Here is a 17,555-nt window from a genome sequence, read left to right as displayed (position 1 = left end):
GATTTTCTGTATATTACCTTTGCCCTGTTAGCTAGGAGTAATCCAATTTTTGGATAATGAGGGAACAATTCAAAGTTAATAAGTTTGTGTATTTTGAAATTGGAAAGAGTTTCTAAATTAAATAATTGGAATAATTACTCTATATTTTTTATTTTTTTAATCTCAATCATCAAACATTAAAACAGCAAGAAAATCAACCACAATTATAACCAGTGACACTTTGCCGAGGTTTGTGTGCAGTCGATAGGTATTGGATGCAAAGGAAAAGGATCTGAAACTCACTAGGTATATTTATCCTCTGCAATTTATGCCGCTGAACATGCAAAGACCAATGGGTTATTCCTAAAATTCGATGTCTTCTATGTGAAACTTAAATGAGAGAGATTCAGATTTTTTGTTTGCAGCATTATCCTTTCAAATTTTAATGCCTGTCAGTGGATTTTCTGCGGAGCATCCACAGAATATACGATTTTATTGATTTATTTTCAAAGAATTTTTCATCACAAGGGCTCATGTGATTTTCTTTCGTTTCATTTGAGGCTCTATGGGATTGGAATCGACATTTCAAATAAAAATGAGTTAAGGGTTCACACATTTTATTGATTTCTGGTTTTGAATGTGTAAGATAGATGCAATTTTTTCTTTTTTCAAAACAAAATATTATTTAGGGCTTTAAAAACTGCTAAAAATAATAAATTGTTTTACAATTAAGGAAACTGAAAGAAAGAATGGTGGGGTTCAAGTGGAATAGGCGAGTAGCCACCAATATCCACTTGGATCACCCAACCAAAGTTGTCACCTAAGCAGAGAGGCAATGGCTATATTTCTTATCAAATTTTAGTATGACCATTAAGTAATTATTTGGCAAGTTGAACAAAACAATATATGCTTTAAGTAGGAAGGCACAACTTGCATCCATGGAGGAGGATGAGTTCAAATATAGGTTTACAAATTTGAAAGTTAATATAAAAAAAGGGATTATAAAAGGATCTCAAATCTTTGAATGTCACAAGATGGTGGAGGATGATAAAATTAGGGAGTTTTACATTGACAATGGGATTTCATACTTATGACAATCACATTTATGTGACCAATATGTCTAAGCTTCATAAGGAACTTTTAAGGGAGTGTCTTGATTTTCCTTTGGCTAACTACCAAGGAAACAAAGAGTAATGTCATTATTGAAGTGAGGAAAATATTGGAAACATATGAAGTGAGGCATGGAAGAATACATGCATACCTATTTCATGTGCCAATAGGACAAGGAAGACACCAAAATTCAAGCTATTCTACTAAAATATTTGTTGTGCTAGAGACCTTGGGAAAGTGTCTAAATGGACTTCATAAAAAAATTATTTTTCACATGGATATAATAGGCACATGATGGTTGTTCATAATTTTTCCAAGTATTCCATATTCATGCCAACAAAGGTGCCTTGTGTTGCAAGGGAAGTTGCAAAGTTTTTATTTAGAATTTTATGAAGTACTAGGCTCTCCCATTTAGCGTTGTGTCAATCATAAACACAAGGTTCGTAGTATGGTTTTGGATATAGTTTCTTAGGATTTTTTGAACTAGGTTGCTAATGAGTTTGAGATATGCTTTATAGACCAATGGAAAAACAAAACATATCAATTTTGTTTTAGAAAGTAGTACTTCAAGCACTCTGTACGTGACTTCAACCACTCTTTGTTAGCAAAGAAATCAAATAGGCTAGATTTTTTTGGATGTAGCTCAGTTGAAATACAACATATATAAGAGTTTCATGATGGGCTATAGTCAATTTTAGTGGGAAATATGTACCAAGTATTGACAACACATACCATTTTTGTAATGCTACTAAGATGTAACCCATTAGCTATAGAGTTCATGAAAGGATGGTAAGACAAATTGAAGATTCCTCAAGTTTAGTTGACAAATGTTGTAGAGAGGATGAAGCATTGGGATGATCAGCTTGATGTTCATGACTTGGTCTTATTAAAGTTTGGCACATAGAAGTTAAAGTTATCAATTGGCATGTTTGATGCTTTGTTGTGGAAATATGAATGACTATTCAAAGTACTTGAGAATACTGGAATTGCACTTATATATTAGAGCTTCTAAACTACATGAGAGCTCACTATTTAGTTTTATATGTTAGTCACTTAAAGCCTTGTAGGATTTATGAATAAAATCCTAAAAGAAGTGTGCCATCATGAGACCCTGTATTGATTGTAGATAAGCCAATGCTAGAAATGGATATTCCATTGGTTATAGATAGCCAAGTGAAACTTTTTGGTAGAAATAAATTAAGGCATGAGTACATTGTTGGTTGGAACAATAAATGTAAAGAGGATACAAATTGGGAAAGGAAAGAGGCATTGTGGCAATATGCGAACAATAGTTGAGAATTTTATAAGTGGATTTTCTAGGTAGTTAGAATGTCTTAGTTGAACACTATCGAGATGACAAGAAGTTTAGTGTGGGAGGATGTAACCACTTCTTGAGTGGAAATAGGTGCACTATTAAGGTAACCGTGAAGGGTTGACATAGAAGTCGGCAATACCAACTATTTCTTGCATAATCAAATGGATAGAGTCATGAGGCATACATGATGTCTTTACACATGTTTAGGGTGCTTTGGGTGAAAATCCAATGTGTGAACCTAAGTGGTGATAATCCCATATCCTATGAAATTCCCGTTGAATTAGTTGAGACACAACCAAAATCCTTAGTGCACTTGGGTGAAATTTAGTATAAATGGATGCACATAGGAATGGTTAGATAAATGGACTAGACAAGGACAAATGAACTAGGAAAACTAGGACTACCTAGGCAATTCTAACACGATTTGGAATGACTCAATGGGTGATAAATGGAAAATTCACCAAAGTGATGACAATGGCACTTAGGAAAACATTTGATGAATGGGTGTGTGAATGCACGATGAGCTCGTATAAAAGTAGATCACCTTAAAGTGATAATGCATAAATTTCATGAGTGATAAGTCATTGAGGAGTTCTACTATCATTCAAAGTTCATGGTTTGTGAATACTAGGATGCTAGACATTGGTTACTTGACAAAAGAAGGAAACAAGACTAGTAGGAGGTAGAGGAAAACAAGACCAATAGGAGCAAGGCCTGCAATTGCTTCACAATAGATTGTTCTCCTCTGTCATTGTAGTTTGTAAATGAGACTAAGATTCATGAAGGCTTCATATTTTTGACCAATATCTTATCACTTTCATTAATAAAACAGGTAACTTTTACGATTGTTAAAAATAGGGTAAATATATTGTAGGTATTAGGGATGATGTGGGGCATGGGAGATTTTATAGGTATTAGAAAGTATCAAAAGGGATATCTAATAAATATATGAAATTTAAATTTTTAAATTTATGTGATCATTATTATTTAGCTACAAACAAGTTTACAGAGCCATATCGCATTCATAATAATTTTTAATCAAAATTCCAAACCAACAACTATGGTTCATATTCATGATGAAAAAGAGATGTGAAAGACTAATTCACCAAGGTTTGTAATAAAAAGCCGACAATAAACCCTAAAAATTCTAAATTTTATTATCAATTAAAAACTTAAAATAGTTTTTTTTAGGGAATCTAAGAAATACCTACTGGAGCCGCGTGCGCACCTGAGCCCTAGGAGATCGACCCCAGTAGAGCAGTGCATCGGCCTGGGCCTTGGCCCCAACCATGGCCCTCCCGGATCCACCTTAGGAGGATCACGATCCTCAAAGAGCCTTCTCGGATCTGGTAAAATCTCTCCCTCCTCAGCGCCCCAGACCATCAATTTTGAAATTTGTTAAAAAACTTGATATTCTTCAGGAAGTTCAGCTGCCTCCAACCCTTCCTCGCATGGCAATGTTATCTCTCGCTAAGAAAGGACTCATAGGGCAGTTCACAGGCCTCTGGCCTTCACCAAGAACAGTTCAAAGATGGGTTGAAAAAAATTGGTCAGACAAGATCCCAGGAAAAATATCAATCAGATTTTGCAGAAGAGTATATTACACATTCCACTTCGAATCCAAAGCAGACAAGGACTTGATCTTCAGAAACGGGTCGTATTTCATGGATTCCAGGGGTCTCTACCTCAATAAATGGACCCCAGATTTCGATACGGAACTGGATATCCCCAGTGCTGTTCCAGTTTGGGTCCGTCTCCCTCACTTACCTCTCCATTGCTGGGGAGATGAGTCGGTTCGGGCCATAGGGAATGTTGTTGGCAAATACATTGATCATAGCGAGCCCAAGGACAACATGCAAGCCTGCGCAAGGATCTGTGTCGAAGTGGACTTAGGTCGAGGATTGTCGGAAGCAATAAAGCTAAAAGTGGACGACTGGAGCCATATACAGCAACTGGACTATGAGCAGATACCATTCAAATGTAAGGTATGTCACAAATACGGGCATTTTGCTAACAAATTCACTAAAATTGTAAATGCAGAAAATGATGAGCAAGACGGACATTGGAACCTGTTAAAAAGAAGAAATCAGCCCCCCCCCCCTCCCCAAGCCTTCCAAGGATTCTGACAACCCTGGTCCTTCTATTCAACACCCTTCCTCCTCCTCTCTCATCCCATCTGAACCCCTCCTCCCCGATCCAACCCTCCCTTCCTCCTCCAACGCCTTTCTTATCCTTTCCACTGATGATTCCATTCCTGACAAACCCTCCACTGAGCCCCCAGACTCCCATCAACCTCAGATCATCTCTTCTCAACCCCCTCTCGAGCCCCTCCCATCAAGGATTACCAGAAGCTCTTCTAAAGAACATGGAGCATCTAGCGATACGTACAAAAAACCAGGACCTGGCAGAAAATCCGCTAAGAAACATAGGGACGAGAACGCCCATAAGGACATAGCAATGGGCACACAAACTCCAATAGAGTCCTTCATCCTTGGACACCAAGAGAAAGAGACAAGTGGTAAAGACCAAGAGAGGTGAGCACCTCTCCGCACGCCCTTTCATGGAACAGTAGGGGTCTAGGGCACCCCTCCAAAACAGCTGCCCTCAGAGATCTAATTCACAATGAGAAGCCAGAAATAATGCTGATACAGGAGACAAAACAAGATCAGCATGAAATGAAAAAAATTATAGATCAGCAGAAACAATACTTGGGAAGTATTAGCGAATCCAGAGGAACCTCAGGAGGCATTGTTACCATTTGGGACAGCAGCAAATGGATCTGCACTGCTGCAAATCTCCACCAAAACTGGATCAGAACTACTCTTGACAGAAGAACAGGCAATCAGACAGTGATCATATATAATGTTTATGTACCCAACCATTACAGAGAAAAGGAAATTTGTTGGGATGATTTGAAGACTAGCATTGATGGGGAACGAAATACAAATATCATAGTCGCAGGCGACTTCAACTTGATATTGCATGCCAATGAAAAAAGGGGAGGCACCTTCTCTTCAGATCCCTTTAGAGATCATCTGGAGGCCATCATTCAGGACCATGAATTAGTTGATATCATTCCCAAAAATCGCAGATACACCTAGAGCAATCGTAGGATTGGTAGTGGCAATATAATGGAAAGATTAGACAGATTTCTAGTTCACATCTCGCTCCTCTCAACCATTTCTGTAGGATACACCAACATCCTCAGTACCTCTGCCTCTGATCACTATCCCATCACCCTAACTTTGGAAACCCATTGTCCTCTCGGTCCCATCCCATTTAATACAGTCCTCTTTGGAATCGGATCCCCGCGGCCAGAGAAATTGTTAAGGAAACATGGAGCCAGCATGTGGAAGGCTTGCCATGTTTTATTTGGGAAACCAAATTAAAAAGAACCAAGAAGGCACTAAAAGATTGGGCCAAAGAAAGTTACCAGGAACCAGAGGAGACCAAAAAGAAAGTTAAAAATGAGTTAGAAGATGTGCAGGCAAGGATTGAAGAGCATGGACTAACGCATCAAAGCAAAGAGCAAGAGAACGCATTATATGCACAGCTGAGCTATATTAATAGGGAGGAAGAAACCAAATGGCGCATAAAATCCAGACAATTATGGCTCCAAGGGGGAGACAAAAATACAACTTACTTCCACAAACAGGCCACTACTCGAAAGCTCAGAAACAATGTAAATACAATCTTGGATAGTGAAGGAAATCGGCACAACACTCAAGAGGCCATAAGGAATGCTGCTTCTAAGCACTACAGGGACCTCCTAACTGAAGTCAAAGGGACAAAAGACTACTCTGACTTGCTCCAGTATTTGCCCAAAGGAGTTACAAAGGAGATGAATGATAATCTTAGCAAAGAAATTGAAGAAGAAGAAATTAAAAGAGCAATCTGGAGCCTGCACCCTGATAAAGCACCAGGGCCTGACGGATTCCCCATCTGCTACTACAGGGAGTTCTGGACTGTGATAAAAAAAGACCTGATAAAGATGATTCGGTGGGTGCAAAGGAAAGGGAAGCTTGGAGGATTCACCAACTCCACCTTTTTAGCCCTCATTCCCAAGGAAAACCGGCCTTCCTCCTTCTCCAGATTCCGCCCCATTTCCCTTTGCAATTCTTCATACAAAATTCTAACTAAAATCTTAGCCACCAGACTCAAACCCCTCCTCCCCTCCTTGATATCTGAAAATCAAGGAGGCTTTCTGCCAAACAGACATATCACTGACTCCATTCTTCTTGTCCAAGAAGCCATTCACTCAAGTCTATCCAGAAAAGAGAAAGGATTTGTCTTAAAGCTTGATCTGGCGAATGCCTTCGATAGAGTAAGGCACTCCTTCTTAATTGTTGTTCTAAATAAGATGGGCTTTGAATCTCCCTTCATTAATCTTATTGTTGCTTGTATATCCGGGCCCTGGATCTCCCCCCTGATCAATGGTAGACCAGGTGAAGCATTCCAATCATCCTAGGGTCTCAGACAGGGCTGCCCCCTTTCCCCCTATCTCTTCATTCTCATGGTAGAATCCTTCAGTCAAGCTTTGGACCACAATAGAAGAGTGGGACTTATAACTGGTATCAAATTTGGGAACGGAGTAAAAAATATTAATCACTCACAGTTCGATGATGATACCTTATTAATTGAAGGAGCCTCCACTACAATTGCAAGAAGGTTCAAGAAACTACTAGATGAATTTATGGAGTACTCTGGAGGCTTGGTAAATCAACTCAAAAGCTGTATCTACGGATGGAACACTACAAACCATGTTACTCACAGCATTTCCAACATATTTGGTGTCACATGCAATTTTGAATGGACCCATTTTTCATACTTGGGCATGCCAGTGAGTTTGGGCCCTCTGAAGGTTGAAACTTGAAACGGGATCATAGACAAGGTAAAGAGGAAAGTGCAGCAATGGGGAACATTGTGGCTCAATCCTGCAGGCAGACTCATCCTCCTTAAATCAGGTATCACTTCCCTTCCCCTTTATCGCTTCTCTCTTTATCAGGCTCCTGCCATTTTACACCACAAATTGGAAGTTTCCCTTCGCCAATTCCTTTGGCGAGGGGGAAAGAGTGATGAAAGCAAGTTTAATTTAGTCAGCTGGAAGCAGGTTATCCAAACCCAAGATAGAGGAGGCCTTGGCATCAGAGCACCAAAATTTTTAAATCTGGCCTTTGGCGCGAAAATTGTATGGAGGTTAATAACAGGACCCTCAACGTGGTGGAAAAAGGTGCTGGAGATCAAGTATCTAAACTTCCCCAGACAACATCTTCTTGACTCCAATATCCCCAACAAAGACTATACTAAAACCTGGAGGTTATGCAAGGAAGCACTTCCTATGATGATCCAAAATATTTCGAAAGTCCCAGGGGGGAGCCAGCATAAACTTTGGAACTGACAAAATCCTGGGACAACAACCTTTGAGTACGCATAAAGAAGCCACTCTTGTCATCAAATACCTCAATGAGAAAGGTATCCATAAGCTAGCTCAAATACCCAGATGGGACCCTCATTCCCATGTTTGGACTGGCTGGTCCTTCCCAGAAATTCCCAACGCCTTAGAACCCAGTCTCAACTGCCTAAAGATGCTTCTCCATAGCAAGGCTCCTATCAAAGAAGATGAAATGGATGGCTTTCGTTGGGATTCAACAGGAACAGATTATACAGTCAGAGCAGGCCACCAACACATATGCAACAACACTTTTCAGATTAGTCAGTGGCCTCATTGGAAAATTGCTTGGCGAACAGAATCTCTCCCAAAAATAAAAAAAAAAATTATGGCTTCTGTTGAAAGGAAAAATACTAATAGCAGAGAACCTTAAAAGAAGAGGCATCAATGGGCCATCCAGATGCCCCAATTGCTGCAAGGCCGAAGAGACAATGTATCATTTATTCATCGAATGCCCATTTGATGTAGAATGCTGGAGAAAGATGTCTTCCATTGGCAATTTAAATTGGGATCCTCAGCACACCATAGCTGAGACAATCTACAAATGGAGAAAATTCTGTCCCTGGAAAGAAAAAAGAAGTAACTTGGTGAAGAGAGTATGGAACACTCTCCCCCATACCTTGCTATGGCGAATCTAGCTAGCTAGAAACAAAAAAAAAATTCAAGACAAGAGCACAAATACACGAACAACCTGCAGCAAAGCTAAAATCCTTGCTTTGGAAACTATTTCAATCAACACCACTGGAAAAATCGATGCAACACAATATAGTGTCAAGGAACGAGACTTAATAAGCTACACCTTGGACAGACAGCATAAAGTACAGGAAGGCAACAGGAGTGAAGTTCAGAACAAAGCAGAAACTAGATCATGGAAAGTCAGACTAAAAGAACAGGAATTTTCCAATTGGATACAAAAGAGCAACTGTTATTCCTTGTTCTTCGACGGGGCATCCAAATCAAATCCTGGTATAGCTGGAGTAGGGGGACTGATTATTAATGCCAATGGGGAGTGTATCCTTCAATATGAGTGGAGCCTAGGGAAGGTTTCGAATAACAGAGCCGCAACTCTAGCTTTGTTTTAGGGCCTAACTCAGCTAGGTAAATTGGGAATAAAGAAAGCACAGGTATTTGGGGACTCCTCAATTGTAATTCGCTTAATGGTTCATCAGCAAAACTCTCCCAACGCTCTGCTTCAACAAATTAATAGATGAAACCAAATCCTTCACCAGGCAATGGAAGACATCCAATACTATCATATTCTCCGAAATCTTAATAAGAAGGTTGATGACAGTGCAAACAATGCGTGTGGAAGACCTGTTGGCACCTTAAGATGCAACTCCAGGGAAACTCTTCAATATTTTCCATGATCCCAACTGAAAACATCAACGCCAAGCCCAAAATCGTTGACAGGTCTGAAATGAGTCATATTACTTGGGCTGTCAATGGGATTGACCTCTGCAAAAAGATAACACAAGGACACGAAATCTACAAGATATACATCAAGTGGGATAATCACATCATGCTCGCCAGCAGATCTCCCAATAGATCTGACTCATGGATTCATTTTGATTTTATTCAGGTCTGCCAGCAGATCACCCTCCAGTATCCCGTGACTGGACGGCCTCTCCCGCCTCACCTCCTCTCAGCTCCCTCCTATATTACTCCCCCCTCCTTCATTCCCCAACGTTATCTCCCTCCGTCGCTTGGGTCCCAATCACTCCTTTTCTCATGTGATTTCCCGCGGAAATTATTGCCTCTGTCCCAGAATCATTCTCTGCCCTCAAAGCTCTGTTTCGAACCTCTGGACAGTCTCTCTTTTATCTACTTCAGTCTTCTACGGCTACAGGCGTTTTACTCTCATAACTTCCGCTGAGTTTTTTGCCTTCCCCACCCTTTCGGTCCCCTGCGCTGTGAGCTTTACCTCTTCCTTCGCTCACATCTTCTTATCTTCCCAATCTCTCGCACAGTAACTATGGCACGCAGCGAAGATTGTCTGCATTATGCAGACTTGCAAGACGAGCTAGAGGAAGTCAGGGCCCAGCAACGCATTCTGGAGAATCAACAAAGGATTTTAGAGACGAGGCTTGAAGATCAGAACCACATCTTGAACGAGAAATATCGGGCTGAAATAGATCTTTTTCTGCATAGGGTGGCCTCTCTGCATGATCAGTTTAGTCACTTATCAAATCGATGCAGCCACGCGGAAGAATCGATTTCAATCCTACAGTATATGATGGATAAGCGAAATAAAGCTGCTCCCAGTTCCTCAAGTGCCAAACAGGCTGAAGTGGATCCAAATCCGGAGGAATCTACCGCAAGGCAAATTAGCCATATTGAAATAGATTAAAATGTTTTGTAAAAGTCAATTTTGGTTGTCTCAATATGTAAGAATCTACAGTAGCTCAGGTAATTTTAGAATTAGAACAAGCAGAAAAAGGATCAAGGAGAGATCCCTATTTTGTAACTCTCCTGATCCAAGCTGCCATCGATATCTAATGTACTTCAGGAGCTCTGACTCCTCTTCTTTTTTCAGCCATTAATATAGCAACCGACTTTGTTAAAAAAAATATATATAAATCTTAAAATATATTGATAATTGATGTCATTGGTAATTATTGTTATAAAAATTATATAGGTTTTATTAATGATAGGAATCTAAATTATCTATATATATGTGTGTGTGTGTGTGTGTGTGTGTTTGATTTTTATAAATATCTGTTGATTAATTAGTTATAATGTGTCAAAAGGAATAACTAATATCATTTATTATATGATAAGTATAAATATGGGTTTACATTATTAAAGTAATATAAAATATTATTAATAATGTGACAAATTCAGGTTTCTTGAGAGGTGGGGAGTGGAGGTTTTGGAGAGATTAATTTGTATGTCAGAGTAGCAATCTAGTTCTCACTTATAGTCCATCCTTCATCTCTATTAAGGTTATTAGGGTGCTTACTGATTTCTATGGAATATATGGTAAATAGGGGCTTATTGATTTCTTATTTGCAACTAAATATATGAAATATATGGTAAATATAGGGGCTTTATATTTAGAAATATGTATTTGGATGGGGGGGTTCAATAGAATAATTTTGGGACGAATTTGTCAATATCTTCGAAAAAATAGATATATTCTTCAATATCCCACAAATGCACCTATTATGTCATAGGTTCACTAATTGGAGACATGATGGGTATATTGGCCATGTTCCTTTGTTATACTTGCAACATTCTTTATGGAATAATGTGTTAAGGAAATTTCCTTGGGTGCCCACCCATGTTTTAAGCACCATGGTTGTTTTATTACTATTGGATGTTACTATTCCTTGTATGTTTGTATTGGTATGTTATAATATTAGCTCAGCATAATTGTTGATGGGATGAATTAATGTTGTGGTTGGATATATGCCCAATGTTGGATAAATTAGGGTTTCTTGGACTTAGCTTGTATATGATTATTGTAGTATAAAGAAAATTTATGGGTGGTCACTAAGTGAAGAGATTCAGTGTCATTGCAATGCGTGTAAGTTGGTCAAGCCATTATAGTCAAGAAAATGTAGTGTTGCACAACTAGATATGATGACAAGAAAAAAAATTGAATAAGTCTCTTAAGTCTATGACAACAACATTGCATGAAACTTTGTCTTTTCTTATATTGCACTCGCTTTGTAGATTGTTAATGTGTCCTTTCCATTATTTTACATCTTAACTAAAAAGAAGGATACCTTTAGTTACTTGCGCAAGTTTTTGATATTATTTCCTTTATATGATTCTCATTGGTTGTTTCCTTGTACCATGCTTAATTCAATTTCTGATATAGTGAGATAACAATTGTTAAATATCATATTATGTGTTTCCAAAGAGCCAATGATTTAATTTTCCACAAGATAGTTGTCATGGTTACCTTGAAGGCTTCCATAAGGTACCTAACCATGATTGACAATGGTGTGAACATATATCTTGTTTTCATCAATTCCATTTCATTATCTCTATTATTCAATCATTACCCAAAACAAATACTTTGAAAATTTTACTTCAAACTTGGTGGAATTAACTACTAATGACAACAACTTCATGTCATTGTGCATGATTCATATAAAATACAATAGGCAATAGATCCAACTTAGGTTGATTACAAATTCAACATGTCCAACTTGGATTGATTGCAACTAGTCCTTATCCTTCTCCTCCTCTTCATTTTCCTCATATTATTTATGATAAAAACTATTCGATCAATGCACACGTTCAATAATAATGAGAATTATTGTGTTCCATCATAAGCATTCACTGAGAATTAGTGGGATAGAGATGAATCTATTCAGATCATAATGTCATCAAATAAATAAGGAAATCCAAATATTAATAAATTCCTATGGACAAGCATTTGCACAAATAATTATAAAAGATTTCTTTGATCCTAAGATGATAGGTGAACTTTTATAATGCTACACTAGAAAACAATTTTAGGCTAAACAAGTCCCATACAACATTTTGATCATACTAGAGTTTGTACAAATATCATTTTCAATATCTGTCAAAATTAAGTTCCGATGACTTTTCCTTATGAATTGAGATTTTCAATGCACACAAATAATATTGTTTTTGGATATATTGTTTTAAACTAAGTTTTATATACAATTTTTAGTTTTAAATGAAATTCAATATTGATAGTTGTTATATTATGAATGCAACATGGAGTTCATATATTAATAATATTACAAATATTAGAATAGTTGGAATTTTGAATAAAGGTGAATTTTCATAAGTTTCGATGTACATAGCTTATATATACACGCATATATATAAGTCTTAGTGTGATGCTCCATAAGTTATAAGTTGTTTCTAAATGTGACAATGTTAAATTATGAGTGTATTTTTATTGTTGGTCATGTTTACATAATTTTTTATGTTTATGGAGGAGAAGCATGGGTCAACATGACCATTTGTTAAATTTTTCTTTTGGTTTTTGGTAGTTCAGTGCATTGTTTTGTTACTAGCATGGATTTAGTAGCTAAAAACATATCACAATCTTCAAGAAACTATGTTGGGTAGTTCGTAAATGTTGCTATGCTCTTAATCAATAAGAATCACTACCATGAATAATCTATTCACAAGTTTCATGATGTTAGCTACATGACATTTGAACCAAGGATAACATCTAAGTTGTAATGATTGGTATTTTGAAGTAATTTCCATAGTAGTATAAAACATGTATGGGAAATGTATAATAATAAATTGTTAATTTATGATGATAATAATAGAGTAAATGACCAAATGATTTTATACATGGTATCGGTAGGATCTGAAAAACGACACTAGGTAACAGGATTCGGGAGAGGAGGCGGAGAGCAAACAGCTAGGGTTTCAAATTGCTGCAGGGGATTTCATCCATGGAAGGACGCAGAGGAGGGAGCACCACTCCCTCCTATGAGGAGATCGTGGCCAATAAGCGCAAGAAGCCCCAAGAAAAAGTCAGAGGATTTGTAGGAGAAGGAAGAAGTAACATGGAAGAGGAAACTGATGGCGCCAAAATGAAGGAGAATAGTAGTGCTACAGACAAGGAGGAAGATGACAAAAAACCGGGAACAAAAGAGGAAAAACAAAAGGGACCTTGTAAACCCAAAGCTGAAATTAGACCCAGAGTAGTTTTAAACGATCCTGCACTACAAGCGCACAGGGATCACATGCAAACCTACGCAATTATCTGCAAATTCATGGGATTATGGCCCACCGAAAAAGCTTTATAAACATGGATCAAATACCACTGGAAACCAAAAGGGAGCATTGATCTACATCTTGGGTCAAAGGGATTCTTCACCGTGGTGTTCATAAGTATTGAGGATAAAGATAGAGTGTTTGAAGGAGGGCCCTACTTCTACGTAGCAATAGGTCTCTATATGCGGCCATGGAAGATGAAATTTGTCCCGGAACGAGAAACTTTTACTTCGGTCCCGGTTTGGGTAAGACTCTATTCATTACCTCTTGATTATTGGCAACCTGAATCGTTAGCTGCTATAGGCAATAAATTAGGTAGGTTTGTCAAAGCTTCTGAAGCCAATAGAAGGGGAAAATATACTTCCTTTGCAAGGATATGTGTTGATATGGATCTATCTAGAGCTCTTCCGGATGAGGTAATATTGGAAGTTTTTGATGAAGAATGGGTACAAACGGTGGACTACGAGCATATCCCGTTCAGATGTCATAGATGTCATGAACATGGGCACCTTCTCAGAGACTGCCCTCTCAGTAAAGCAGAGAATAAAAGAAAAACTAACACAATGAAAGATCTGGACAGCTTTCACAAGGTGGTACAAAGAGGAAAAGGCAGCAAAAGAGGGCAAAAGCAATAGAAAAAGGAGGGAAAACAGGTTAGTCAGAATCAGTTCCAAGTTCTTGAAGAGGACGAAGAAAGAACAACAAAAGATCAAGCATAGGAAGGGAGTACGGGGGAGAAGGAGAAAGAAGGCAACCGTGAACAAACACAGGAAAATGATAAATAGAAAGGGATTATGATGAGTGATACAGAACCGGAGATGGAACTGGAGGAATGTGAGCTATAGGAGATTCTTGAAAGAGAAAACCTAGATCTGGAAGGGTTCTTGATTCAGGGAACAACCGGTGGGGTAGAATTGTTACCTCAAGAAGAGCTCAATAGAATACAGCAGTTGTATTTATGGAAAAATCAGGATAAGGGTTTGGAGGGGAAAAAACACGAACAGGCTGAGTAACGAAGGTGTGAAAATGATAAAAACTACTCCGGGATTAGCTCCTAGAAACCCAGGAAAGAAAAGAGGCAGAAAAAAGCAGAACAAGCTATTGATGGAATGTGGAAAGCTCATGATAGATTCAGGTAAGATGAAAGATCTTACCAGCTACTCCTTTACAAATCTTTAATTATGAAGTTGATATCTTGGAATATTAGAGGTCTAGGCAATAAAAGAAAATAGAGAATGCTTAGTAATAGAATGAAACATGCAGCTCCGGATATAATTTTCATCTAGGAAACGAAATGTTCCATTCAAAAGTTAAGACAAATACATAGTAAATGGCTCAACAGGTTTGAGTTTCTAGAAGTTAAAGTAGAGAACACAGCAGGAGGCATTCTCACTCTCTGGAACCCTCAAAGAATTGACATAATAGATGCTGAGGCTTCAAGGAATTATTTATTAGTAGTTATTCAGCCTGTAGGGGATAGGGGCACCTATCTAGTCACGAATGTGTATGGCCCTCAAAGGATAGATGAGAAACTTAGGCTTACAGATTCCCTATCGAATCTCAGGGAGAGATATGTAGGAATACCCTGGATCATGGGAGGGGACTTCAATATGATAAAATCACTTTCGGAAAAAAAATCGGGAACCAGAGCACTAGGTAAAGACTCTTTATCATTTCAAATATTTACAGATAATATGAAACTAGTGCACATTGAGAAAAACAATGGCCTCTTTACATGGAACAATAAGAGAGGAGGAGAGTCTCATGTAGCCTCCAAGTTGGATTGATTCATTATCTCTGAGGACCTTATACTTATAGATAAGGAAATAATAGCGAGTGTTCTTCCCTTTGGAGGCTCAGATCACTGGCCAGTTCAAATGGAGATCCAGGGCATAGGTACCCCCCGAAATAGACCTTTCATATTTGAGAATATTTGGCTTTCACACCCAGAATTCATCAGCAATATTGAAAAATGGTGGGTAGAAGATCTATAGATTCAGGGAACTAGAATGTTCCTTCTACATAAAAGATTAAAGCACATAAAGACGAGGCTCAAAGGAAGGTTTTGATAAAGACAAAAATGATCTAGTGGAGAAACATCATCAAGAATGGGATAACTTGTGTAAACAAGAGGAAATATTCTGGAGACAAAAATCTAGAGTCCAATGGCTAAAAGAAGGAGAGTGTAACACTAGATTTTTTCACAGATCCACCATGGCGAACAAAGCTCACAACAGAATCTCTTCGATAAAAAATGAGGATGGACAGCTTCTACAATCCCATGAGGATATAGAGGCGGTGTTAGTTCAACACTTCCGAGAAATAGCTCAGGAAAATAATTCAGAAAGAGAACATTTCATCAGGGACTTAACCAAGCATATACCTAAGCTGGTGTCTAGAGAGGACAATTACAATCTTAACAGACCAGTGACTGAAGAGGAGGTTAGTGAGGTCCTCAAAGATATGCAGAATGGCAAAGCACTAGGCCCGGATGGCTTCAATGTGGATTTCTTTAAAGCTTGCTGGAATATTGTAAAAGAGGATATTTTGAATGTTGTGGAGGATTCCAGGGTGAACAGAACTATTTTGAAGGTGCTCAACACCTCCTTCATCTCCCTAATCCCTAAACAGGACAATGCACAAACTCCAGATAGGTATAGACCCATAGCTCTATGCAACATGGTATACAAGATAATATCCAAGGTAGTGGCCAACAGACTCAAACCTCTGCTTCCTACTCTGGTTTCGGGGGAACAATCAGGTTATGTTGAAGGCAGACAAATATTTGATAACATCATTCAATCTCATGAAGTAGTTCACTCGCTAACCAGTAAGTCGAAAGTTGGAATGATCCTGCAACTAGACATAGCCAAAGCTTATGACAATGTGAACTGGACCTACATCGGGAAAGTGCTAATGGCATTTGGTTTTGATCACAATTAGGTAAGATGGTTAATGGCCCTGGTGACCTCTTCCAGCTTTTCAATACTAGTTAATGGCTCTCCCTCTGAGATTTTTCTTCCTTCAAGAGGTCTGAGGCAGGGAGATCCGCTCTCCCCCTTTCTCTTCATACTCATGATGGAAGGTCTTGGGCAGTCTATCAAGCATGCTAGAGCTATGGGTAAAATTCAGGGTCTTCAACTGAAGGAGAATGGACAAGCTTTGACTCATCAACAATTTGTAGATGACACCATGTTACAAGGAATCCCCACAGTCAAAGAGGCTCTAGCGTACAAACAAATACTGAATGACTTTGCCATGGCTTCAGGTATGGAAGTTAATCTCTCCAAATCCAATTTTTTTTTTCTTTAATACCAACATTGCTATTCAGAGAAATATCTCCAAAATTCTAGGCTTTCAAAGGGATTCCCTCCCTACAAAGTATTTGGGAGTTCCTTTAACTACAAAACCTTTGCACAAGAACATTTGGGAACTGTTGATCAACAAAATGCAGGATAAAGTCAGAAAATGGACAAGCAGATCTTTAAATCTGGCTAGTAGACTGGTGCTGACAAAGGCGGTGCTCCAATCAATTTCAATGTTCATGTTATCATCACTCCCTGCCCCAAAAGGAGTCTTGCAGCAATTCATAAATATCCAAAGAAACTTTCTCTAGGGTAGGGAGGAGACAAGGAAAAAATGGGCCTTGGTCTCATGGGAAAAGATTTGTAAACCCAAGAATCAAGGGGGCCTAGGCTTGGATGACCATGAGATTCTAAGCAATGTTTTAGGGGCCAAACTCTGGTGGCATTGGGTTAAAGATCCAAAGGTTCAATGGGAAAGCATTTGGAAAGAAAAATATGCTAGCTCTTGGCAATACACTGATCTCATAAGGATGTCTGGAAATATAAAGGGCTCTGCCATCTGGAACAAAGCTTGGGAGAACAGAGGTTTAGTACAAAGAAACAACTTTTGGGAAATCAGAGAGGGAGATCTAGCTCTATTCTGGGAGGATAAATGGCAACAAGAACCAATACTGTTAAA

Source organism: Pinus tabuliformis, chromosome 3_1, assembly GCF_031772625.1.
Source record: "Pinus tabuliformis cultivar Carrire ecotype Pingquan chromosome 3_1, CPIR1, whole genome shotgun sequence".
Classification (NCBI taxonomy): Eukaryota; Viridiplantae; Streptophyta; class Pinopsida; order Pinales; family Pinaceae; genus Pinus; species Pinus tabuliformis.
The sequence above is the reverse complement of the archived record's forward strand: the minus strand, read 5'-3'. Positions refer to the sequence as shown.